The 22,908-nt window shown below is 48.4% G+C and overlaps 20 non-coding genes across 20 annotated transcripts; all 20 read right to left on the reverse strand.

Moving 5' to 3' along the window:
- Positions 1-141: 141 nt before the first annotated feature.
- Positions 142-213, reverse strand: TRNAP-UGG (transfer RNA proline (anticodon UGG)). The gene has a single exon. It is a non-coding gene; the product is annotated as a tRNA-Pro (tRNA).
- Positions 214-1,549: 1,336 nt separating this feature from the next.
- Positions 1,550-1,622, reverse strand: TRNAV-AAC (transfer RNA valine (anticodon AAC)). The gene has a single exon. It is a non-coding gene; the product is annotated as a tRNA-Val (tRNA).
- Positions 1,623-3,143: 1,521 nt separating this feature from the next.
- Positions 3,144-3,216, reverse strand: TRNAV-UAC (transfer RNA valine (anticodon UAC)). Its single transcript has one exon. It is a non-coding gene; the product is annotated as a tRNA-Val (tRNA).
- Positions 3,217-3,660: 444 nt separating this feature from the next.
- TRNAP-UGG (transfer RNA proline (anticodon UGG)) lies at positions 3,661-3,732 on the reverse strand. The gene has a single exon. It is a non-coding gene; the product is annotated as a tRNA-Pro (tRNA).
- Positions 3,733-5,068: 1,336 nt separating this feature from the next.
- On the reverse strand, positions 5,069-5,141 carry TRNAV-AAC (transfer RNA valine (anticodon AAC)). Its single transcript has one exon. It is a non-coding gene; the product is annotated as a tRNA-Val (tRNA).
- A 1,521-nt stretch (positions 5,142-6,662) lies between these two features.
- Positions 6,663-6,735, reverse strand: TRNAV-UAC (transfer RNA valine (anticodon UAC)). The gene has a single exon. It is a non-coding gene; the product is annotated as a tRNA-Val (tRNA).
- Positions 6,736-7,179: 444 nt separating this feature from the next.
- TRNAP-UGG (transfer RNA proline (anticodon UGG)) lies at positions 7,180-7,251 on the reverse strand. Its single transcript has one exon. It is a non-coding gene; the product is annotated as a tRNA-Pro (tRNA).
- Positions 7,252-8,587: 1,336 nt separating this feature from the next.
- Positions 8,588-8,660, reverse strand: TRNAV-AAC (transfer RNA valine (anticodon AAC)). The gene has a single exon. It is a non-coding gene; the product is annotated as a tRNA-Val (tRNA).
- Positions 8,661-10,181: 1,521 nt separating this feature from the next.
- Positions 10,182-10,254, reverse strand: TRNAV-UAC (transfer RNA valine (anticodon UAC)). The gene has a single exon. It is a non-coding gene; the product is annotated as a tRNA-Val (tRNA).
- A 444-nt stretch (positions 10,255-10,698) lies between these two features.
- TRNAP-UGG (transfer RNA proline (anticodon UGG)) lies at positions 10,699-10,770 on the reverse strand. Its single transcript has one exon. It is a non-coding gene; the product is annotated as a tRNA-Pro (tRNA).
- Positions 10,771-12,106: 1,336 nt separating this feature from the next.
- TRNAV-AAC (transfer RNA valine (anticodon AAC)) lies at positions 12,107-12,179 on the reverse strand. The gene has a single exon. It is a non-coding gene; the product is annotated as a tRNA-Val (tRNA).
- Positions 12,180-13,700: 1,521 nt separating this feature from the next.
- Positions 13,701-13,773, reverse strand: TRNAV-UAC (transfer RNA valine (anticodon UAC)). Its single transcript has one exon. It is a non-coding gene; the product is annotated as a tRNA-Val (tRNA).
- A 444-nt stretch (positions 13,774-14,217) lies between these two features.
- Positions 14,218-14,289, reverse strand: TRNAP-UGG (transfer RNA proline (anticodon UGG)). The gene has a single exon. It is a non-coding gene; the product is annotated as a tRNA-Pro (tRNA).
- Positions 14,290-15,625: 1,336 nt separating this feature from the next.
- TRNAV-AAC (transfer RNA valine (anticodon AAC)) lies at positions 15,626-15,698 on the reverse strand. Its single transcript has one exon. It is a non-coding gene; the product is annotated as a tRNA-Val (tRNA).
- Positions 15,699-17,219: 1,521 nt separating this feature from the next.
- TRNAV-UAC (transfer RNA valine (anticodon UAC)) lies at positions 17,220-17,292 on the reverse strand. Its single transcript has one exon. It is a non-coding gene; the product is annotated as a tRNA-Val (tRNA).
- A 444-nt stretch (positions 17,293-17,736) lies between these two features.
- Positions 17,737-17,808, reverse strand: TRNAP-UGG (transfer RNA proline (anticodon UGG)). The gene has a single exon. It is a non-coding gene; the product is annotated as a tRNA-Pro (tRNA).
- Positions 17,809-19,144: 1,336 nt separating this feature from the next.
- TRNAV-AAC (transfer RNA valine (anticodon AAC)) lies at positions 19,145-19,217 on the reverse strand. Its single transcript has one exon. It is a non-coding gene; the product is annotated as a tRNA-Val (tRNA).
- Positions 19,218-20,738: 1,521 nt separating this feature from the next.
- Positions 20,739-20,811, reverse strand: TRNAV-UAC (transfer RNA valine (anticodon UAC)). The gene has a single exon. It is a non-coding gene; the product is annotated as a tRNA-Val (tRNA).
- Positions 20,812-21,255: 444 nt separating this feature from the next.
- Positions 21,256-21,327, reverse strand: TRNAP-UGG (transfer RNA proline (anticodon UGG)). Its single transcript has one exon. It is a non-coding gene; the product is annotated as a tRNA-Pro (tRNA).
- A 1,335-nt stretch (positions 21,328-22,662) lies between these two features.
- On the reverse strand, positions 22,663-22,735 carry TRNAV-AAC (transfer RNA valine (anticodon AAC)). The gene has a single exon. It is a non-coding gene; the product is annotated as a tRNA-Val (tRNA).
- Between the last annotated feature and the right edge of the window lie 173 nt (positions 22,736-22,908).

Below are 22,908 nucleotides of genomic sequence, written 5' to 3' on the forward strand. Positions count from 1 at the left end.
GAAAGAAATCCCGCACTCCTTCATCATGCCGAACTGCCTCGACACCAGTAGAAAGCATGCAATGCATTCCACCATGGCATCTTACAAGAGTGGAAAGCAGAAATACTCCTGTTTAAAAACAGATCGAACCTATGAAGGCACAGGCTCGTCCGGGATTTGAACCCGGGACCTCTCACACCCAAAGCGAGAATCATACCCCTAGACCAACGAGCCTGCTGCTGCAAAAGCCTTTCAAACATCTTCTGAAGTGTCTTTGTGAAAAAGCAGGGCCACTTGGAGACTCTCCTTCTAAGCGTGCCATAGCAATTGATGTTTTGTGCCAAGGGTTTTTTTTTTGCCTCTAGCAAGGCAAGAGGTAGTCAAGAAGCCCTATGCTAGCAAGCTGAACTGTGGCGCTGATGAGAAAAGCAGACCCTTTCTGGTAGTTGTACGCCTCCGCAGGACCTGGGCCCTTGCACCGTAGACTTCCAGACCAGAAGCACTGAAGGGCCTGCCATCTCTTGCGCCTGAGCCAGAGGAGCATGCCTCTTGTATTCAAGCACAATTGCTCGCTCAGTGCTCGATTAGGCGAGATTTATATGAGTGCCTCACAGGCCTGAAACACTCACCTGGGAGACGCGGGGTGGCTGAATTCCCAGAATGGCCTTCGATAGGAAAATCACCTCCTTTCCTCCCGACTCATTTCAGAATTGGGTGAAAATCGCAAGACAGTGTTCAGGGGTGCATGGGTACTGCCTACTCCCAGCTGCCTCTCTGTCTTCTTCATGTTAATTTCAAGTCACAAGGAGGGACCATTGCCATTCTGCTCCGCCCACCTAACCAGGAAACCCAGGTTGAGCTTGTCTGCCTGTTGTTGTTGCAGGGGCAGTGCCTTCTCTGCCCAAAAGTGGCAGGAGAGCCTCACTTCAAACGATGGAATCAACTGCTTAAGTAGAAACCAGCATGGTAGTTACAGTGATAAGGTGCAGCTCTAACAGAAGGCGTGACTGAGATGCCCCTTCCAGAAATACATGGAATGCTGATTGAGGGCCCAGCCGGGGGGTTGGTGGATTTCTTTTCATATGCTACAGCAGCTTGCAAAGATAGTGTTGTGGGGAGCTGGCTGTGCAAGCAGAGGAAGATTTAAGGGCAGAAAATAGACCTATCAGAAGTGCGATATGAACCCACAACTACATGAGCAAACCAGGATGCTTAGCTTAACTGAAGATCAAGCTCTCTTGAGGCTGCCGCCTTAGACCACTCGGCCATCCTGACAGCTGAGTCTGTGTTTAGGTCTGACTCCTCAGTCTGCACTTGTCGATGCTGCCGCTTGCAATGTTCCTATCAAGGTGACAGGTTTAAAGGCCCCACAATATAACATGGCCAAGAAAAAAAAAAGTAAAAAACAGAATAAGAAACCAGGCACATGCACGACTACGCAAAGATGCAGATAACTTTTTACCGGCCTGCAATAGTAATACAAGTTTTACACAGGTCACAAGTTTTTAAAGGCCATCCCTGAGTGAGACTAAGCTTTTAGGGAGCAAACACATAAGCAGACACTGCCCATTGTTTCTGCCCGGTCTCGAACCGGGGACCTTTCGCGTGTTAGGCGAACGTGATAACCACTACACTACAGAAACAAGCATGAGGGCTTGACTGAAGGAGCAAAATTCCCCTCATATGTTTGCCCGATTGCCTCTATACTTGATCAGCAGTTGCTCGCAAAGCGAGGAGTAAGTGTGAAAATTGCAGCGTTGTCAGCCAGCAAGCGTACACTCAGATGTACTGAAAAGTCACAGCTGCGGGTAGAGACAAATATCTGATGCCTAAATGCCTGAAACCAGAGCCTGTGAAAGCATCACACAGAGCACACTGAAAGCAAGCAGGAAGGAAGCCAAGGCATGGTGATCCTTTTTTTCTCCTGAGGCTAAAAATATTTTGCACAACAATGCTTTGAGTGGAATGAGGAATCTTCAAGCTTTGTGTATTTTGAGTAAAATTTGTGTGTTTTCTGCTAAAAAGGGTGTGTTGGGGATTTGGACCCGGACACCAACGAGCGAGGGCACAGAAGCACCACTGCTCAGACCCTGCTCCTAGGGTTGAGGGCAGAGAGTGGGCGAATACATCGCAAGGCAAGAAAATGCACATGGTTCTCTCTTCTGCAATATGACTAGAGTCATTTCCATGGTCGTCATCGAACATGACATAAAACGCCTCTATCCTTTAGACCTTTTGGCCCATAATTACAAGAGGATGACTGAGTGAGACGCTCTGCCAAATTTGGCAGCCTCGCACTCAGTCATTTTCAAAATGCAGGGAAGCGCCGTATTTAGTAGAATACAGCGCACCCCTGTGCTTCCCTCTGCGCCAGCTCTAAATTAGCTGCCGAGCACCAACGCAGCCATCCTTGCGCCATGGTACAAGGATGGCTGCGTGGAGGGGGAAATTGTTTTTGTTCAGGAAGGCACACCTTCCTGCACAACAGAAATCTTCAGTGGCGATATGTTCGTGCAGCACACATAGAAAGAGCAAAAATGAGGAGAAATGAAAACATTTCTGCTCGTTTCTCCACTATAACGACACCCATTGTATGGCGCTTGGATTTTGGCGCTGCCACAGATTTACAAAAACTCGTAAAACTGGAGCAGCATCAAAATGCTATGGTGTTGCAGTGGCCCACCCAGAGCAACGCCCATTGCACGCCCCTTCCAGGGAAAGGGCTGCGTGTGAAGGGGCCGTATTTACAAGGTGGTGTTAAGCCACAAAACGTGGTTGAACGGCGTCTTGTAAATACGGCACAGTACATAGTGCCACCGGGGCGTCACTAAAGATGATGTGCCGGTGGCGATAGGGCCTTGTAAGTCTGGCCCTTTCTTTGCTCAAGGTGTATGTTCTTGGTGAAGGTAGGAAAGCCATTTTCGCTCTCATACCTTCCTTCCTTGGCTGGCTTGACCACAGTAGGCCCAGGCTTCAATGGAAAGGTCAAAAAGGGAGCAACTGACTGCCGTAAGGTGTATCGTCTTCTCTTGGTGAGTTGAGACCGATGCCCTTGGAGCGTAGTACCTCACGATGGTGAGGGATAGACACAGCCTCTTTAATTTCAATTTACCTGTCAGGTGAGGTGGTAAATGCAAATAATGTGATAAAGCACAGCAACTTGCTGTTTCTGCCTGGCTTCGAACCAGGGACCTTTCGCGTGTAAGGCGAACGTGATAACCACTACACTACAGAAACAGACATGCCTGCTTATTTGCTTCATGTGGCTATGCATTGGACTGGAACCACTGCACTGGAAACAGACACACCTGCTTTCTTTATGTGGCTATGCTTTGGACTGGAATGCAAGGACTAAGGGACAATATTCATGACGCTCAAAGCTGAGCCTTTCTGACAGGATCTCTTCCTTTGGAAGAAAGGAACTGGGATCACTTTCATTCCAAGAGGTGATTTCAAAACCAGCCCTGCAATTACTTTGGAGAAGCACTGTGCATTTCATGTTCCAACGAGAAGTGCTGCTCCAACACAAAAAAGCAGTTAGAAAGAAATCCCGCACTCCTTCATCATGCCGAACTGCCTCGACACCAGTAGAAAGCATGCAATGCATTCCACCATGGCATCTTACAAGAGTGGAAAGCAGAAATACTCCTGTTTAAAAACAGATCGAACCTATGAAGGCACGGGCTCGTCCGGGATTTGAACCCGGGACCTCTCGCACCCAAAGCGAGAATCATACCCCTAGACCAACGAGCCTGCTGCTGCAAAAGCCTTTCAAACATCTTCTGAAGTGTCTTTGTGAAAAAGCAGGGCCACTTGGAGACTCTCCTTCTAAGCGTGCCATAGCAATTGATGTTTTGTGCCAAGGGTTTTTTTTTTGCCTCTAGCAAGGCAAAAGGTAGTCAAGAAGCCCTATGCTAGCAAGCTGAACTGTGGCGCTGATGAGAAAAGCAGACCCTTTCTGGTAGTTGTACGCCTCCGCAGGACCTGGGCCCTTGCACCGTAGACTTCCAGACCAGAAGCACTGAAGGGCCTGCCATCTCTTGCGCCTGAGCCAGAGGAGCATGCCTCTTGTATTCAAGCACAATTGCTCGCTCAGTGCTCGATTAGGCGAGATTTATATGAGTGCCTCACAGGCCTGAAACACTCACCTGGGAGACGCGGGGTGGCTGAATTCCCAGAATGGCCTTCGATAGGAAAATCACCTCCTTTCCTCCCGACTCATTTCAGAATTGGGTGAAAATCGCAAGACAGTGTTCAGGGGTGCATGGGTACTGCCTACTCCCAGCTGCCTCTCTGTCTTCTTCATGTTAATTTCAAGTCACAAGGAGGGACCATTGCCATTCTGCTCCGCCCACCTAACCAGGAAACCCAGGTTGAGCTTGTCTGCCTGTTGTTGTTGCAGGGGCAGTGCCTTCTCTGCCCAAAAGTGGCAGGAGAGCCTCACTTCAAACGATGGAATCAACTGCTTAAGTAGAAACCAGCATGGTAGTTACAGTGATAAGGTGCAGCTCTAACAGAAGGCGTGACTGAGATGCCCCTTCCAGAAATACATGGAATGCTGATTGAGGGCCCAGCCGGAGGGTTGGTGGATTTCTTTTCATATGCTACAGCAGCTTGCAAAGATAGTGTTGTGGGGAGCTGGCTGTGCAAGCAGAGGAAGATTTAAGGGCAGAAAATAGACCTATCAGAAGTGCGATATGAACCCACAACTACATGAGCAAACCAGGATGCTTAGCTTAACTGAAGATCAAGCTCTCTTGAGGCTGCCGCCTTAGACCACTCGGCCATCCTGACAGCTGAGTCTGTGTTTAGGTCTGACTCCTCAGTCTGCACTTGTCGATGCTGCCGCTTGCAATGTTCCTATCAAGGTGACAGGTTTAAAGGCCCCACAATATAACATGGCCAAGAAAAAAAAAAGTAAAAAACAGAATAAGAAACCAGGCACATGCACGACTACGCAAAGATGCAGATAACTTTTTACCGGCCTGCAATAGTAATACAAGTTTTACACAGGTCACAAGTTTTTAAAGGCCATCCCTGAGTGAGACTAAGCTTTTAGGGAGCAAACACAAAAGCAGACACTGCCCATTGTTTCTGCCCGGTCTCGAACCGGGGACCTTTCGCGTGTTAGGCGAACATGATAACCACTACACTACAGAAACAAGCATGAGGGCTTGACTGAAGGAGCAAAATTCCCCTCATATGTTTGCCCGATTGCCTCTATACTTGATCAGCAGTTGCTCGCAAAGCGAGGAGTAAGTGTGAAAATTGCAGCGTTGTCAGCCAGCAAGCGTACACTCAGATGTACTGAAAAGTCACAGCTGCGGGTAGAGACAAATATCTGATGCCTAAATGCCTGAAACCAGAGCCTGTGAAAGCATCACACAGAGCACACTGAAAGCAAGCAGGAAGGAAGCCAAGGCATGGTGATCCTTTTTTTCTCCTGAGGCTAAAAATATTTTGCACAACAATGCTTTGAGTGGAATGAGGAATCTTCAAGCTTTGTGTATTTTGAGTAAAATTTGTGTGTTTTCTGCTAAAAAGGGTGTGTTGGGGATTTGGACCCGGACACCAACGAGCGAGGGCACAGAAGCACCACTGCTCAGACCCTGCTCCTAGGGTTGAGGGCAGAGAGTGGGCGAATACATCGCAAGGCAAGAAAATGCACATGGTTCTCTCTTCTGCAATATGACTAGAGTCATTTCCATGGTCGTCATCGAACATGACATAAAACGCCTCTATCCTTTAGACCTTTTGGCCCATAATTACAAGAGGATGACTCAGTGAGACGCTCTGCCAAATTTGGCAGCCTCGCACTCAGTCATTTTCAAAATGCAGGGAAGCGCCGTATTTAGTAGAATACAGCGCACCCCTGTGCTTCCCTCTGCGCCAGCTCTAAATTAGCTGCCGAGCACCAACGCAGCCATCCTTGCGCCATGGTACAAGGATGGCTGCGTGGAGGGGGAAATTGTTTTTGTTCAGGAAGGCACACCTTCCTGCACAACAGAAATCTTCAGTGGCGATATGTTCGTGCAGCACACATAGAAAGAGCAAAAATGAGGAGAAATGAAAACATTTCTGCTCGTTTCTCCACTATAACGACACCCATTGTATGGCGCTTGGATTTTGGCGCTGCCACAGATTTACAAAAACTCGTAAAACTGGAGCAGCATCAAAATGCTATGGTGTTGCAGTGGCCCACCCAGAGCAACGCCCATTGCACGCCCCTTCCAGGGAAAGGGCTGCGTGTGAAGGGGCCGTATTTACAAGGTGGTGTTAAGCCACAAAACGTGGTTGAACGGCGTCTTGTAAATACGGCACAGTACATAGTGCCACCGGGGCGTCACTAAAGATGATGTGCCGGTGGCGATAGGGCCTTGTAAGTCTGGCCCTTTCTTTGCTCAAGGTGTATGTTCTTGGTGAAGGTAGGAAAGCCATTTTCGCTCTCATACCTTCCTTCCTTGGCTGGCTTGACCACAGTAGGCCCAGGCTTCAATGGAAAGGTCAAAAAGGGAGCAACTGACTGCCGTAAGGTGTATCGTCTTCTCTTGGTGAGTTGAGACCGATGCCCTTGGAGCGTAGTACCTCACGATGGTGAGGGATAGACACAGCCTCTTTAATTTCAATTTACCTGTCAGGTGAGGTGGTAAATGCAAATAATGTGATAAAGCACAGCAACTTGCTGTTTCTGCCTGGCCTCGAACCAGGGACCTTTCGCGTGTAAGGCGAACGTGATAACCACTACACTACAGAAACAGACATGCCTGCTTATTTGCTTCATGTGGCTATGCATTGGACTGGAACCACTGCACTGGAAACAGACACACCTGCTTTCTTTATGTGGCTATGCTTTGGACTGGAATGCAAGGACTAAGGGACAATATTCATGACGCTCAAAGCTGAGCCTTTCTGACAGGATCTCTTCCTTTGGAAGAAAGGAACTGGGATCACTTTCATTCCAAGAGGTGATTTCAAAACCAGCCCTGCAATTACTTTGGAGAAGCACTGTGCATTTCATGTTCCAACGAGAAGTGCTGCTCCAACACAAAAAAGCAGTTAGAAAGAAATCCCGCACTCCTTCATCATGCCGAACTGCCTCGACACCAGTAGAAAGCATGCAATGCATTCCACCATGGCATCTTACAAGAGTGGAAAGCAGAAATACTCCTGTTTAAAAACAGATCGAACCTATGAAGGCACGGGCTCGTCCGGGATTTGAACCCGGGACCTCTCGCACCCAAAGCGAGAATCATACCCCTAGACCAACGAGCCTGCTGCTGCAAAAGCCTTTCAAACATCTTCTGAAGTGTCTTTGTGAAAAAGCAGGGCCACTTGGAGACTCTCCTTCTAAGCGTGCCATAGCAATTGATGTTTTGTGCCAAGGGTTTTTTTTTTGCCTCTAGCAAGGCAAGAGGTAGTCAAGAAGCCCTATGCTAGCAAGCTGAACTGTGGCGCTGATGAGAAAAGCAGACCCTTTCTGGTAGTTGTACGCCTCCGTAGGACCTGGGCCCTTGCACCGTAGACTTCCAGACCAGAAGCACTGAAGGGCCTGCCATCTCTTGCGCCTGAGCCAGAGGAGCATGCCTCTTGTATTCAAGCACAATTGCTCGCTCAGTGCTCGATTAGGCGAGATTTATATGAGTGCCTCACAGGCCTGAAACACTCACCTGGGAGACGCGGGGTGGCTGAATTCCCAGAATGGCCTTCGATAGGAAAATCACCTCCTTTCCTCCCGACTCATTTCAGAATTGGGTGAAAATCGCAAGACAGTGTTCAGGGGTGCATGTGTACTGCCTACTCCCAGCTGCCTCTCTGTCTTCTTCATGTTAATTTCAAGTCACAAGGAGGGACCATTGCCATTCTGCTCCGCCCACCTAACCAGGAAACCCAGGTTGAGCTTGTCTGCCTGTTGTTGTTGCAGGGGCAGTGCCTTCTCTGCCCAAAAGTGGCAGGAGAGCCTCACTTCAAACGATGGAATCAACTGCTTAAGTAGAAACCAGCATGGTAGTTACAGTGATAAGGTGCAGCTCTAACAGAAGGCGTGACTGAGATGCCCCTTCCAGAAATACATGGAATGCTGATTGAGGGCCCAGCCGGAGGGTTGGTGGATTTCTTTTCATATGCTACAGCAGCTTGCAAAGATAGTGTTGTGGGGAGCTGGCTGTGCAAGCAGAGGAAGATTTAAGGGCAGAAAATAGACCTATCAGAAGTGCGATATGAACCCACAACTACATGAGCAAACCAGGATGCTTAGCTTAACTGAAGATCAAGCTCTCTTGAGGCTGCCGCCTTAGACCACTCGGCCATCCTGACAGCTGAGTCTGTGTTTAGGTCTGACTCCTCAGTCTGCACTTGTCGATGCTGCCGCTTGCAATGTTCCTATCAAGGTGACAGGTTTAAAGGCCCCACAATATAACATGGCCAAGAAAAAAAAAAGTAAAAAACAGAATAAGAAACCAGGCACATGCACGACTACGCAAAGATGCAGATAACTTTTTACCGCCCTGCAATAGTAATACAAGTTTTACACAGGTCACAAGTTTTTAAAGGCCATCCCTGAGTGAGACTAAGCTTTTAGGGAGCAAACACAAAAGCAGACACTGCCCATTGTTTCTGCCCGGTCTCGAACCGGGGACCTTTCGCGTGTTAGGCGAACGTGATAACCACTACACTACAGAAACAAGCATGAGGGCTTGACTGAAGGAGCAAAATTCCCCTCATATGTTTGCCCGATTGCCTCTATACTTGATCAGCAGTTGCTCGCAAAGCGAGGAGTAAGTGTGAAAATTGCAGCGTTGTCAGCCAGCAAGCGTACACTCAGATGTACTGAAAAGTCACAGCTGCGGGTAGAGACAAATATCTGATGCCTAAATGCCTGAAACCAGAGCCTGTGAAAGCATCACACAGAGCACACTGAAAGCAAGCAGGAAGGAAGCCAAGGCATGGTGATCCTTTTTTTCTCCTGAGGCTAAAAATATTTTGCACAACAATGCTTTGAGTGGAATGAGGAATCTTCAAGCTTTGTGTATTTTGAGTAAAATTTGTGTGTTTTCTGCTAAAAAGGGTGTGTTGGGGATTTGGACCCGGACACCAACGAGCGAGGGCACAGAAGCACCACTGCTCAGACCCTGCTCCTAGGGTTGAGGGCAGAGAGTGGGCGAATACATCGCAAGGCAAGAAAATGCACATGGTTCTCTCTTCTGCAATATGACTAGAGTCATTTCCATGGTCGTCATCGAACATGACATAAAACGCCTCTATCCTTTAGACCTTTTGGCCCATAATTACAAGAGGATGACTGAGTGAGACGCTCTGCCAAATTTGGCAGCCTCGCACTCAGTCATTTTCAAAATGCAGGGAAGCGCCGTATTTAGTAGAATACAGCGCACCCCTGTGCTTCCCTCTGCGCCAGCTCTAAATTAGCTGCCGAGCACCAACGCAGCCATCCTTGCGCCATGGTACAAGGATGGCTGCGTGGAGTGGGAAATTGTTTTTGTTCAGGAAGGCACACCTTCCTGCACAACAGAAATCTTCAGTGGCGATATGTTCGTGCAGCACACATAGAAAGAGCAAAAATGAGGAGAAATGAAAACATTTCTGCTCGTTTCTCCACTATAACGACACCCATTGTATGGCGCTTGGATTTTGGCGCTGCCACAGATTTACAAAAACTCGTAAAACTGGAGCAGCATCAAAATGCTATGGTGTTGCAGTGGCCCACCCAGAGCAACGCCCATTGCACGCCCCTTCCAGGGAAAGGGCTGCGTGTGAAGGGGCCGTATTTACAAGGTGGTGTTAAGCCACAAAACGTGGTTGAACGGCGTCTTGTAAATACGGCACAGTACATAGTGCCACCGGGGCGTCACTAAAGATGATGTGCCGGTGGCGATAGGGCCTTGTAAGTCTGGCCCTTTCTTTGCTCAAGGTGTATGTTCTTGGTGAAGGTAGGAAAGCCATTTTCGCTCTCATACCTTCCTTCCTTGGCTGGCTTGACCACAGTAGGCCCAGGCTTCAATGGAAAGGTCAAAAAGGGAGCAACTGACTGCCGTAAGGTGTATCGTCTTCTCTTGGTGAGTTGAGACCGATGCCCTTGGAGCGTAGTACCTCACGATGGTGAGGGATAGACACAGCCTCTTTAATTTCAATTTACCTGTCAGGTGAGGTGGTAAATGCAAATAATGTGATAAAGCACAGCAACTTGCTGTTTCTGCCTGGCCTCGAACCAGGGACCTTTCGCGTGTAAGGCGAACGTGATAACCACTACACTACAGAAACAGACATGCCTGCTTATTTGCTTCATGTGGCTATGCATTGGACTGGAACCACTGCACTGGAAACAGACACACCTGCTTTCTTTATGTGGCTATGCTTTGGACTGGAATGCAAGGACTAAGGGACAATATTCATGACGCTCAAAGCTGAGCCTTTCTGACAGGATCTCTTCCTTTGGAAGAAAGGAACTGGGATCACTTTCATTCCAAGAGGTGATTTCAAAACCAGCCCTGCAATTACTTTGGAGAAGCACTGTGCATTTCATGTTCCAACGAGAAGTGCTGCTCCAACACAAAAAAGCAGTTAGAAAGAAATCCCGCACTCCTTCATCATGCCGAACTGCCTCGACACCAGTAGAAAGCATGCAATGCATTCCACCATGGCATCTTACAAGAGTGGAAAGCAGAAATACTCCTGTTTAAAAACAGATCGAACCTATGAAGGCACGGGCTCGTCCGGGATTTGAACCCGGGACCTCTCACACCCAAAGCGAGAATCATACCCCTAGACCAACGAGCCTGCTGCTGCAAAAGCCTTTCAAACATCTTCTGAAGTGTCTTTGTGAAAAAGCAGGGCCACTTGGAGACTCTCCTTCTAAGCGTGCCATAGCAATTGATGTTTTGTGCCAAGGGGTTTTTTTTTGCCTCTAGCAAGGCAAGAGGTAGTCAAGAAGCCCTATGCTAGCAAGCTGAACTGTGGCGCTGATGAGAAAAGCAGACCCTTTCTGGTAGTTGTACGCCTCCGCAGGACCTGGGCCCTTGCACCGTAGACTTCCAGACCAGAAGCACTGAAGGGCCTGCCATCTCTTGCGCCTGAGCCAGAGGAGCATGCCTCTTGTATTCAAGCACAATTGCTCGCTCAGTGCTCGATCAGGCGAGATTTATATGAGTGCCTCACAGGCCTGAAACACTCACCTGGGAGACGCGGGGTGGCTGAATTCCCAGAATGGCCTTCGATAGGAAAATCACCTCCTTTCCTCCCGACTCATTTCAGAATTGGGTGAAAATCGCAAGACAGTGTTCAGGGGTGCATGGGTACTGCCTACTCCCAGCTGCCTCTCTGTCTTCTTCATGTTAATTTCAAGTCACAAGGAGGGACCATTGCCATTCTGCTCCGCCCACCTAACCAGGAAACCCAGGTTGAGCTTGTCTGCCTGTTGTTGTTGCAGGGGCAGTGCCTTCTCTGCCCAAAAGTGGCAGGAGAGCCTCACTTCAAACGATGGAATCAACTGCTTAAGTAGAAACCAGCATGGTAGTTACAGTGATAAGGTGCAGCTCTAACAGAAGGCGTGACTGAGATGCCCCTTCCAGAAATACATGGAATGCTGATTGAGGGCCCAGCCGGAGGGTTGGTGGATTTCTTTTCATATGCTACAGCAGCTTGCAAAGATAGTGTTGTGGGGAGCTGGCTGTGCAAGCAGAGGAAGATTTAAGGGCAGAAAATAGACCTATCAGAAGTGCGATATGAACCCACAACTACATGAGCAAACCAGGATGCTTAGCTTAACTGAAGATCAAGCTCTCTTGAGGCTGCCGCCTTAGACCACTCGGCCATCCTGACAGCTGAGTCTGTGTTTAGGTCTGACTCCTCAGTCTGCACTTGTCGATGCTGCCGCTTGCAATGTTCCTATCAAGGTGACAGGTTTAAAGGCCCCACAATATAACATGGCCAAGAAAAAAAAAAGTAAAAAACAGAATAAGAAACCAGGCACATGCACGACTACGCAAAGATGCAGATAACTTTTTACCGGCCTGCAATAGTAATACAAGTTTTACACAGGTCACAAGTTTTTAAAGGCCATCCCTGAGTGAGACTAAGCTTTTAGGGAGCAAACACAAAAGCAGACACTGCCCATTGTTTCTGCCCGGTCTCGAACCGGGGACCTTTCGCGTGTTAGGCGAACGTGATAACCACTACACTACAGAAACAAGCATGAGGGCTTGACTGAAGGAGCAAAATTCCCCTCATATGTTTGCCCGATTGCCTCTATACTTGATCAGCAGTTGCTCGCAAAGCGAGGAGTAAGTGTGAAAATTGCAGCGTTGTCAGCCAGCAAGCGTACACTCAGATGTACTGAAAAGTCACAGCTGCGGGTAGAGACAAATATCTGATGCCTAAATGCCTGAAACCAGAGCCTGTGAAAGCATCACACAGAGCACACTGAAAGCAAGCAGGAAGGAAGCCAAGGCATGGTGATCCTTTTTTTCTCCTGAGGCTAAAAATATTTTGCACAACAATGCTTTGAGTGGAATGAGGAATCTTCAAGCTTTGTGTATTTTGAGTAAAATTTGTGTGTTTTCTGCTAAAAAGGGTGTGTTGGGGATTTGGACCCGGACACCAACGAGCGAGGGCACAGAAGCACCACTGCTCAGACCCTGCTCCTAGGGTTGAGGGCAGAGAGTGGGCGAATACATCGCAAGGCAAGAAAATGCACATGGTTCTCTCTTCTGCAATATGACTAGAGTCATTTCCATGGTCGTCATCGAACATGACATAAAACGCCTCTATCCTTTAGACCTTTTGGCCCATAATTACAAGAGGATGACTGAGTGAGACGCTCTGCCAAATTTGGCAGCCTCGCACTCAGTCATTTTCAAAATGCAGGGAAGCGCCGTATTTAGTAGAATACAGCGCACCCCTGTGCTTCCCTCTGCGCCAGCTCTAAATTAGCTGCCGAGCACCAACGCAGCCATCCTTGCGCCATGGTACAAGGATGGCTGCGTGGAGGGGGAAATTGTTTTTGTTCAGGAAGGCACACCTTCCTGCACAACAGAAATCTTCAGTGGCGATATGTTCGTGCAGCACACATAGAAAGAGCAAAAATGAGGAGAAATGAAAACATTTCTGCTCGTTTCTCCACTATAACGACACCCATTGTATGGCGCTTGGATTTTGGCGCTGCCACAGATTTACAAAAACTCGTAAAACTGGAGCAGCATCAAAATGCTATGGTGTTGCAGTGGCCCACCCAGAGCAACGCCCATTGCACGCCCCTTCCAGGGAAAGGGCTGCGTGTGAAGGGGCCGTATTTACAAGGTGGTGTTAAGCCACAAAACGTGGTTGAACGGCGTCTTGTAAATACGGCACAGTACATAGTGCCACCGGGGCGTCACTAAAGATGATGTGCCGGTGGCGATAGGGCCTTGTAAGTCTGGCCCTTTCTTTGCTCAAGGTGTATGTTCTTGGTGAAGGTAGGAAAGCCATTTTCGCTCTCATACCTTCCTTCCTTGGCTGGCTTGACCACAGTAGGCCCAGGCTTCAATGGAAAGGTCAAAAAGGGAGCAACTGACTGCCGTAAGGTGTATCGTCTTCTCTTGGTGAGTTGAGACCGATGCCCTTGGAGCGTAGTACCTCACGATGGTGAGGGATAGACACAGCCTCTTTAATTTCAATTTACCTGTCAGGTGAGGTGGTAAATGCAAATAATGTGATAAAGCACAGCAACTTGCTGTTTCTGCCTGGCCTCGAACCAGGGACCTTTCGCGTGTAAGGCGAACGTGATAACCACTACACTACAGAAACAGACATGCCTGCTTATTTGCTTCATGTGGCTATGCATTGGACTGGAACCACTGCACTGGAAACAGACACACCTGCTTTCTTTATGTGGCTATGCTTTGGACTGGAATGCAAGGACTAAGGGACAATATTCATGACGCTCAAAGCTGAGCCTTTCTGACAGGATCTCTTCCTTTGGAAGAAAGGAACTGGGATCACTTTCATTCCAAGAGGTGATTTCAAAACCAGCCCTGCAATTACTTTGGAGAAGCACTGTGCATTTCATGTTCCAACGAGAAGTGCTGCTCCAACACAAAAAAGCAGTTAGAAAGAAATCCCGCACTCCTTCATCATGCCGAACTGCCTCGACACCAGTAGAAAGCATGCAATGCATTCCACCATGGCATCTTACAAGAGTGGAAAGCAGAAATACTCCTGTTTAAAAACAGATCGAACCTATGAAGGCACGGGCTCGTCCGGGATTTGAACCCGGGACCTCTCACACCCAAAGCGAGAATCATACCCCTAGACCAACGAGCCTGCTGCTGCAAAAGCCTTTCAAACATCTTCTGAAGTGTCTTTGTGAAAAAGCAGGGCCACTTGGAGACTCTCCTTCTAAGCGTGCCATAGCAATTGATGTTTTGTGCCAAGGGTTTTTTTTTTGCCTCTAGCAAGGCAAGAGGTAGTCAAGAAGCCCTATGCTAGCAAGCTGAACTGTGGCGCTGATGAGAAAAGCAGACCCTTTCTGGTAGTTGTACGCCTCCGCAGGACCTGGGCCCTTGCACCGTAGACTTCCAGACCAGAAGCACTGAAGGGCCTGCCATCTCTTGCGCCTGAGCCAGAGGAGCATGCCTCTTGTATTCAAGCACAATTGCTCGCTCAGTGCTCGATCAGGCGAGATTTATATGAGTGCCTCACAGGCCTGAAACACTCACCTGGGAGACGCGGGGTGGCTGAATTCCCAGAATGGCCTTCGATAGGAAAATCACCTCCTTTCCTCCCGACTCATTTCAGAATTGGGTGAAAATCGCAAGACAGTGTTCAGGGGTGCATGGGTACTGCCTACTCCCAGCTGCCTCTCTGTCTTCTTCATGTTAATTTCAAGTCACAAGGAGGGACCATTGCCATTCTGCTCCGCCCACCTAACCAGGAAACCCAGGTTGAGCTTGTCTGCCTGTTGTTGTTGCAGGGGCAGTGCCTTCTCTGCCCAAAAGTGGCAGGAGAGCCTCACTTCAAACGATGGAATCAACTGCTTAAGTAGAAACCAGCATGGTAGTTACAGTGATAAGGTGCAGCTCTAACAGAAGGCGTGACTGAGATGCCCCTTCCAGAAATACATGGAATGCTGATTGAGGGCCCAGCCGGAGGGTTGGTGGATTTCTTTTCATATGCTACAGCAGCTTGCAAAGATAGTGTTGTGGGGAGCTGGCTGTGCAAGCAGAGGAAGATTTAAGGGCAGAAAATAGACCTATCAGAAGTGCGATATGAACCCACAACTACATGAGCAAACCAGGATGCTTAGCTTAACTGAAGATCAAGCTCTCTTGAGGCTGCCGCCTTAGACCACTCGGCCATCCTGACAGCTGAGTCTGTGTTTAGGTCTGACTCCTCAGTCTGCACTTGTCGATGCTGCCGCTTGCAATGTTCCTATCAAGGTGACAGGTTTAAAGGCCCCACAATATAACATGGCCAAGAAAAAAAAAAGTAAAAAACAGAATAAGAAACCAGGCACATGCACGACTACGCAAAGATGCAGATAACTTTTTACCGGCCTGCAATAGTAATACAAGTTTTACACAGGTCACAAGTTTTTAAAGGCCATCCCTGAGTGAGACTAAGCTTTTAGGGAGCAAACACAAAAGCAGACACTGCCCATTGTTTCTGCCCGGTCTCGAACCGGGGACCTTTCGCGTGTTAGGCGAACGTGATAACCACTACACTACAGAAACAAGCATGAGGGCTTGACTGAAGGAGCAAAATTCCCCTCATATGTTTGCCCGATTGCCTCTATACTTGATCAGCAGTTGCTCGCAAAGCGAGGAGTAAGTGTGAAAATTGCAGCGTTGTCAGCCAGCAAGCGTACACTCAGATGTACTGAAAAGTCACAGCTGCGGGTAGAGACAAATATCTGATGCCTAAATGCCTGAAACCAGAGCCTGTGAAAGCATCACACAGAGCACACTGAAAGCAAGCAGGGAGGAAGCCAAGGCATGGTGATCCTTTTTTTCTCCTGAGGCTAAAAATATTTTGCACAACAATGCTTTCAGTGGAATGAGGAATCTTCAAGCTTTGTGTATTTTGAGTAAAATTTGTGTGTTTTCTGCTAAAAAGGGTGTGTTGGGGATTTGGACCCGGACACCAACGAGCGAGGGCACAGAAGCACCACTGCTCAGACCCTGCTCCTAGGGTTGAGGGCAGAGAGTGGGCGAATACATCGCAAGGCAAGAAAATGCACATGGTTCTCTCTTCTGCAATATGACTAGAGTCATTTCCATGGTCGTCATCGAACATGACATAAAACGCCTCTATCCTTTAGACCTTTTGGCCCATAATTACAAGAGGATGACTGAGTGAGACGCTCTGCCAAATTTGGCAGCCTCGCACTCAGTCATTTTCAAAATGCAGGGAAGCGCCGTATTTAGTAGAATACAGCGCACCCCTGTGCTTCCCTCTGCGCCAGCTCTAAATTAGCTGCCGAGCACCAACGCAGCCATCCTTGCGCCATGGTACAAGGATGGCTGCGTGGAAGGGGAAATTGTTTTTGTTCAGGAAGGCACACCTTCCTGCACAACAGAAATCTTCAGTGGCGATATGTTCGTGCAGCACACATAGAAAGAGCAAAAATGAGGAGAAATGAAAACATTTCTGCTCGTTTCTCCACTATAACGACACCCATTGTATGGCGCTTGGATTTTGGCGCTGCCACAGATTTACAAAAACTCGTAAAACTGGAGCAGCATCAAAATGCTAAGGTGTTGCAGTGGCCCACCCAGAGCAACGCCCATTGCACGCCCCTTCCAGGGAAAGGGCTGCGTGTGAAGGGGCCGTATTTACAAGGTGGTGTTAAGCCACAAAACGTGGTTGAACGGCGTCTTGTAAATACGGCACAGTACATAGTGCCACCGGGGCGTCACTAAAGATGATGTGCCGGTGGCGATAGGGCCTTGTAAGTCTGGCCCTTTCTTTGCTCAAGGTGTATGTTCTTGGTGAAGGTAGGAAAGCCATTTTCGCTCTCATACCTTCCTTCCTTGGCTGGCTTGACCACAGTAGGCCCAGGCTTCAATGGAAAGGTCAAAAAGGGAGCAACTGACTGCCGTAAGGTGTATCATCTTCTCTTGGTGAGTTGAGACCGATGCCCTTGGAGCGTAGTACCTCACGATGGTGAGGGATAGACACAGCCTCTTTAATTTCAATTTACCTGTCAGGTGAGGTGGTAAATGCAAATAATGTGATAAAGCACAGCAACTTGCTGTTTCTGCCTGGCCTCGAACCAGGGACCTTTCGCGTGTAAGGCGAACGTGATAACCACTACACTACAGAAACAGACATGCCTGCTTATTTGCTTCATGTGGCTATGCATTGGACTGGAACCACTGCACTGGAAACAGACACACCTGCTTTCTTTATGTGGCTATGCTTTGGACTGGAATGCAAGGACTAAGGGACAATATTCATGACGCTCAAAGCTGAGCCTTTCTGACAGGATCTCTTCCTTTGGAAGAAAGGAACTGGGATCACTTTCATTCCAAGAGGTGATTTCAAAACCAGCCCTGCAATTACTTTGGAGAAGCACTGTGCATTTCATGTTCCAACGAGAAGTGCTGCTCCAACACAAAAAAGCAGTTAGAAAGAAATCCCGCACTCCTTCATCATGCCGAACTGCCTCGACACCAGTAGAAAGCATGCAATGCATTCCACCATGGCATCTTACAAGAGTGGAAAGCAGAAATACTCCTGTTTAAAAACAGATCGAACCTATGAAGGCACGGGCTCGTCCGGGATTTGAACCCGGGACCTCTCACACCCAAAGCGAGAATCATACCCCTAGACCAACGAGCCTGCTGCTGCAAAAGCCTTTCAAACATCTTCTGAAGTGTCTTTGTGAAAAAGCAGGGCCACTTGGAGACTCTCCTTCTAAGCGTGCCATAGCAATTGATGTTTTGTGCCAAGGGTTTTTTTTTTGCCTCTAGCAAGGCAAGAGGTAGTCAAGAAGCCCTATGCTAGCAAGCTGAACTGTGGCGCTGATGAGAAAAGCAGACCCTTTCTGGTAGTTGTACGCCTCCGCAGGACCTGGGCCCTTGCACCGTAGACTTCCAGACCAGAAGCACTGAAGGGCCTGCCATCTCTTGCGCCTGAGCCAGAGGAGCATGCCTCTTGTATTCAAGCACAATTGCTCGCTCAGTGCTCGATTAGGCGAGATTTATATGAGTGCCTCACAGGCCTGAAACACTCACCTGGGAGACGCGGGGTGGCTGAATTCCCAGAATGGCCTTCGATAGGAAAATCACCTCCTTTCCTCCCGACTCATTTCAGAATTGGGTGAAAATCGCAAGACAGTGTTCAGGGGTGCATGGGTACTGCCTACTCCCAGCTGCCTCTCTGTCTTCTTCATGTTAATTTCAAGTCACAAGGAGGGACCATTGCCATTCTGCTCCGCCCACCTAACCAGGAAACCCAGGTTGAGCTTGTCTGCCTGTTGTTGTTGCAGGGGCAGTGCCTTCTCTGCCCAAAAGTGGCAGGAGAGCCTCACTTCAAACGATGGAATCAACTGCTTAAGTAGAAACCAGCATGGTAGTTACAGTGATAAGGTGCAGCTCTAACAGAAGGCGTGACTGAGATGCCCCTTCCAGAAATACATGGAATGCTGATTGAGGGCCCAGCCGGAGGGTTGGTGGATTTCTTTTCATATGCTACAGCAGCTTGCAAAGATAGTGTTGTGGGGAGCTGGCTGTGCAAGCAGAGGAAGATTTAAGGGCAGAAAATAGACCTATCAGAAGTGCGATATGAACCCACAACTACATGAGCAAACCAGGATGCTTAGCTTAACTGAAGATCAAGCTCTCTTGAGGCTGCCGCCTTAGACCACTCGGCCATCCTGACAGCTGAGTCTGTGTTTAGGTCTGACTCCTCAGTCTGCACTTGTCGATGCTGCCGCTTGCAATGTTCCTATCAAGGTGACAGGTTTAAAGGCCCCACAATATAACATGGCCAAGAAAAAAAAAAGTAAAAAACAGAATAAGAAACCAGGCACATGCACGACTACGCAAAGATGCAGATAACTTTTTACCGGCCTGCAATAGTAATACAAGTTTTACACAGGTCACAAGTTTTTAAAGGCCATCCCTGAGTGAGACTAAGCTTTTAGGGAGCAAACACAAAAGCAGACACTGCCCATTGTTTCTGCCCGGTCTCGAACCGGGGACCTTTCGCGTGTTAGGCGAACGTGATAACCACTACACTACAGAAACAAGCATGAGGGCTTGACTGAAGGAGCAAAATTCCCCTCATATGTTTGCCCGATTGCCTCTATACTTGATCAGCAGTTGCTCGCAAAGCGAGGAGTAAGTGTGAAAATTGCAGCGTTGTCAGCCAGCAAGCGTACACTCAGATGTACTGAAAAGTCACAGCTGCGGGTAGAGACAAATATCTGATGCCTAAATGCCTGAAACCAGAGCCTGTGAAAGCATCACACAGAGCACACTGAAAGCAAGCAGGAAGGAAGCCAAGGCATGGTGATCCTTTTTTTCTCCTGAGGCTAAAAATATTTTGCACAACAATGCTTTGAGTGGAATGAGGAATCTTCAAGCTTTGTGTATTTTGAGTAAAATTTGTGTGTTTTCTGCTAAAAAGGGTGTGTTGGGGATTTGGACCCGGACACCAACGAGCGAGGGCACAGAAGCACCACTGCTCAGACCCTGCTCCTAGGGTTGAGGGCAGAGAGTGGGCGAATACATCGCAAGGCAAGAAAATGCACATGGTTCTCTCTTCTGCAATATGACTAGAGTCATTTCCATGGTCGTCATCGAACATGACATAAAACGCCTCTATCCTTTAGACCTTTTGGCCCATAATTACAAGAGGATGACTGAGTGAGACGCTCTGCCAAATTTGGCAGCCTCGCACTCAGTCATTTTCAAAATGCAGGGAAGCGCCGTATTTAGTAGAATACAGCGCACCCCTGTGCTTCCCTCTGCGCCAGCTCTAAATTAGCTGCCGAGCACCAACGCAGCCATCCTTGCGCCATGGTACAAGGATGGCTGCGTGGAGGGGGAAATTGTTTTTGTTCAGGAAGGCACACCTTCCTGCACAACAGAAATCTTCAGTGGCGATATGTTCGTGCAGCACACATAGAAAGAGCAAAAATGAGGAGAAATGAAAACATTTCTGCTCGTTTCTCCACTATAACGACACCCATTGTATGGCGCTTGGATTTTGGCGCTGCCACAGATTTACAAAAACTCGTAAAACTGGAGCAGCATCAAAATGCTATGGTGTTGCAGTGGCCCACCCAGAGCAACGCCCATTGCACGCCCCTTCCAGGGAAAGGGCTGCGTGTGAAGGGGCCGTATTTACAAGGTGGTGTTAAGCCACAAAACGTGGTTGAACGGCGTCTTGTAAATACGGCACAGTACATAGTGCCACCGGGGCGTCACTAAAGATGATGTGCCGGTGGCGATAGGGCCTTGTAAGTCTGGCCCTTTCTTTGCTCAAGGTGTATGTTCTTGGTGAAGGTAGGAAAGCCATTTTCGCTCTCATACCTTCCTTCCTTGGCTGGCTTGACCACAGTAGGCCCAGGCTTCAATGGAAAGGTCAAAAAGGGAGCAACTGACTGCCGTAAGGTGTATCGTCTTCTCTTGGTGAGTTGAGACCGATGCCCTTGGAGCTTAGTACCTCACGATGGTGAGGGATAGACACAGCCTCTTTAATTTCAATTTACCTGTCAGGTGAGGTGGTAAATGCAAATAATGTGATAAAGCACAGCAACTTGCTGTTTCTGCCTGGCCTCGAACCAGGGACCTTTCGCGTGTAAGGCGAACATGATAACCACTACACTACAGAAACAGACATGCCTGCTTATTTGCTTCATGTGGCTATGCATTGGACTGGAACCACTGCACTGGAAACAGACACACCTGCTTTCTTTATGTGGCTATGCTTTGGACTGGAATGCAAGGACTAAGGGACAATATTCATGACGCTCAAAGCTGAGCCTTTCTGACAGGATCTCTTCCTTTGGAAGAAAGGAACTGGGATCACTTTCATTCCAAGAGGTGATTTCAAAACCAGCCCTGCAATTACTTTGGAGAAGCACTGTGCATTTCATGTTCCAACGAGAAGTGCTGCTCCAACACAAAAAAGCAGTTAGAAAGAAATCCCGCACTCCTTCATCATGCCGAACTGCCTCGACACCAGTAGAAAGCATGCAATGCATTCCACCATGGCATCTTACAAGAGTGGAAAGCAGAAATACTCCTGTTTAAAAACAGATCAAACCTATGAAGGCACGGGCTCGTCCGGGATTTGAACCCGGGACCTCTCACACCCAAAGCGAGAATCATACCCCTAGACCAACGAGCCTGCTGCTGCAAAAGCCTTTCAAACATCTTCTGAAGTGTCTTTGTGAAAAAGCAGGGCCACTTGGAGACTCTCCTTCTAAGCGTGCCATAGCAATTGATGTTTTGTGCCAAGGGTTTTTTTTTGCCTCTAGCAAGGCAAGAGGTAGTCAAGAAGCCCTATGCTAGCAAGCTGAACTGTGGCGCTGATGAGAAAAGCAGACCCTTTCTGGTAGTTGTACGCCTCCGCAGGACCTGGGCCCTTGCACCGTAGACTTCCAGACCAGAAGCACTGAAGGGCCTGCCATCTCTTGCGCCTGAGCCAGAGGAGCATGCCTCTTGTATTCAAGCACAATTGCTCGCTCAGTGCTCGATTAGGCGAGATTTATATGAGTGCCTCACAGGCCTGAAACACTCACCTGGGAGACGCGGGGTGGCTGAATTCCCAGAATGGCCTTCGATAGGAAAATCACCTCCTTTCCTCCCGACTCATTTCAGAATTGGGTGAAAATCGCAAGACAGTGTTCAGGGGTGCATGGGTACTGCCTACTCCCAGCTGCCTCTCTGTCTTCTTCATGTTAATTTCAAGTCACAAGGAGGGACCATTGCCATTCTGCTCCGCCCACCTAACCAGGAAACCCAGGTTGAGCTTGTCTGCCTGTTGTTGTTGCAGGGGCAGTGCCTTCTCTGCCCAAAAGTGGCAGGAGAGCCTCACTTCAAACGATGGAATCAACTGCTTAAGTAGAAACCAGCATGGTAGTTACAGTGATAAGGTGCAGCTCTAACAGAAGGCGTGACTGAGATGCCCCTTCCAGAAATACATGGAATGCTGATTGAGGGCCCAGCCGGAGGGTTGGTGGATTTCTTTTCATATGCTACAGCAGCTTGCAAAGATAGTGTTGTGGGGAGCTGGCTGTGCAAGCAGAGGAAGATTTAAGGGCAGAAAATAGACCTATCAGAAGTGCGATATGAACCCACAACTACATGAGCAAACCAGGATGCTTAGCTTAACTGAAGATCAAGCTCTCTTGAGGCTGCCGCCTTAGACCACTCGGCCATCCTGACAGCTGAGTCTGTGTTTAGGTCTGACTCCTCAGTCTGCACTTGTCGATGCTGCCGCTTGCAATGTTCCTATCAAGGTGACAGGTTTAAAGGCCCCACAATATAACATGGCCAAGAAAAAAAAAAGTAAAAAACAGAATAAGAAACCAGGCACATGCACGACTACGCAAAGATGCAGATAACTTTTTACCGGCCTGCAATAGTAATACAAGTTTTACACAGGTCACAAGTTTTTAAAGGCCATCCCTGAGTGAGACTAAGCTTTTAGGGAGCAAACACAAAAGCAGACACTGCCCATTGTTTCTGCCCGGTCTCGAACCGGGGACCTTTCGCGTGTTAGGCGAACGTGATAACCACTACACTACAGAAACAAGCATGAGGGCTTGACTGAAGGAGCAAAATTCCCCTCATATGTTTGCCCGATTGCCTCTATACTTGATCAGCAGTTGCTCGCAAAGCGAGGAGTAAGTGTGAAAATTGCAGCGTTGTCAGCCAGCAAGCGTACACTCAGATGTACTGAAAAGTCACAGCTGCGGGTAGAGAC

The sequence above is a fragment of the Pleurodeles waltl genome, chromosome 10, assembly GCF_031143425.1.
Source record: "Pleurodeles waltl isolate 20211129_DDA chromosome 10, aPleWal1.hap1.20221129, whole genome shotgun sequence".
NCBI lineage: Eukaryota > Metazoa > Chordata > Amphibia > Caudata > Salamandridae > Pleurodeles > Pleurodeles waltl.